The sequence below is a fragment of the Marmota marmota genome, unplaced genomic scaffold (genome assembly GCF_001458135.2).
Source record: "Marmota marmota marmota unplaced genomic scaffold, marMar, whole genome shotgun sequence".
Classification (NCBI taxonomy): domain Eukaryota; kingdom Metazoa; phylum Chordata; class Mammalia; order Rodentia; family Sciuridae; genus Marmota; species Marmota marmota.
This window is the reverse complement of record NW_026000240.1, coordinates 768,485-770,736: the sequence shown is the minus strand read 5'-3', so window position 1 is coordinate 770,736 and position 2,252 is coordinate 768,485.

Below are 2,252 nucleotides of genomic sequence, written 5' to 3'. Positions count from 1 at the left end.
TGCATCTATTGACCACTGAAATCTAGTTAGTCCTAATACTTCTTACAGCAAGCTTTCCAGGTTAATGTTGCTTTATTGTGCCTTAGTGATTCAGTGCATAGACTAGAGTCAAAAAACTGGATTTGATTTCTGGCTTTTCTACTGCTAGCTTTGTGACCTGAGCGTCACTTAAAGGTGGAGCCTATCATCTGTGAAATGGGGGAGGGGGGATAATATGCATCTTGCTGGGTTTCTGTGGTGGTTGCATGAGAATAAATGCAAAGTGCAATGCCCTATCCACAATTAGGTTCCTTAAACCTTAATGATTATCATTACTGAGGTATGTAGCTGAGAGAGGTTGGAAGAATCCCTGTTTTTTCCCCCAAATCTATTGAACTTCTGACTTTTTTTTCCTGAGAGGAGGCAACAAGGGAAAGACTCTGTCTATGGTAGGGTGTATTCACTTCCATGGCTCCATGGGGAAGGGATCCTATCACACATAGTATTATCAAGTAAGTAAGTAGAAAGTTGTCTTGCTTGCCTCACAGGGCAAGGCACCAACCCACATTCACCCACCCAGACTAGGCCCTGTGTAGGTATCTGGAACTCACTCCCTTTCTGGTTGTCTTACTGTCCTTTGGCTATGGTCTTTGGGCCTAATGCTGGACAATGTGTTTTTTACTGGACCTAAGTCCATCTGATCACCACTCAAAAGTCAATACTCTAAAGTCAAGAGCTGATGGAAAGAGATCAGATTTATTCAAGGACTGGTATCCTGAGATGGGGTGAGAAAAGTTATTATCCCCCCACCAAAAGAATATATTGGGGAACTCAGGTACATGAAAAGACTTTTATAGAGAGGGAAAGGAGGATCAGAGGTATAAAATGCAGAAAGGTTAAGTGCTGAGCAGTTAAGTCTTCTGCCATCTATTGAGTCATCCGTTTTTTCCCTCTGGCTAGAATACTTCCATTGCCTTGATCTCCTGGGGCTAGTTCTGGTAATTCTTTAGACAAACATTACTTTTCTGCTAGTTAAACCTCATAGCAACTTACTTTGGGTTTGTTTATACACAGGACTAGAATAACATTGCACATTCTAATGTTATCTGAAGATCACCAGATATTTGGGTTTTACATATCTAAAGAAAAATTTAGCAGTTAGCAATCATTAAGTGCGGCTTTTCTTCAGATTTTAGAATTGGGGTAAAGGGAGAGGAAGTCCAATTTATCAAAGGGGTAAATAGTGTTACTCCTGCCTATTCCCTGATGTTGAATCCTTCATTCTTTTTTTTTGGTTCTGGGAATTGAACTCAGAGGCTCTCTACCACTGAGCCACATCCCCAGACCTATTTTGTATTTTATTTACAGTCAGGGGTTCACACTGAGTTGCTTAGCACCTTGATTTTTGCTGAGGCTGGCTTTGAGTTCATGATCCTCCTGTCTCAGCCTCCTGAGCCGAAGGGATTACAGGCATGGGCCACCACACCTGGCTTCATTCATTCTTGAGTTGCTTTGTTATACCCATTTTATAGATGAGAAAGAGACAGTAACAGGGCTGAGTGGCCCTAAGTCTGTGGGTTCTAAGTCCTGCTGCCTAGGGCTGCCTCATTGAGGGTTGGATCTGGGTTTCCAGGCTGCAGTGTTACTAAGAATCAGAAATTTGAGTTTTCTCCTTATATGTGTATGTGAGCAGGGAGAAGAGGACTTGTGAGGGAGCAATGAAGGAAGAAGGCCCCCCCTTTGCTTGGACTATTTCTGCTCAAGGCCCCAGAGAGAAATGTCACAGGCATGAGACAAATTCTCCCTTGTTCAGAATCCCTTCCTTAGCCCAGGGAAAGAGTGCAGAAGGCCCAGGTTCCTAGACTCCCAGGCTGCTACAGAGATTAGGATTAGAGTCCCACCCTCTCTGGTTGTGACCTTGGAAACCTTACAAACCACCCTCCTCACTTGGAGCCAAGCAATTGAGGTTGGTGGTGACATTTTAACTCACAGGGTAAATAAGCAGCTGCTGAACCGCTATTTAGATGGCAGACTCGCATTCCAGTGCTCCCCATCTCCCTTAATTCAGTGAGACCTCCCAACTTTCGCTTCACCTTTCCTGCCTTTGGTACTGTAGGAAGGCCAGAGCCAGCCAGTGGCGGGTGGGAGAATTTGGGGTGGATCCGGGGGGCCCAGAGGAGGAGGCGGTGGAGAAGTAATGGGCCTGGGCCCTTTAAGAGGGCGGACCGAACCAGCCGGGTCCCGCCCCCCCGGGGCGGCGCAGGCGCGCGCGG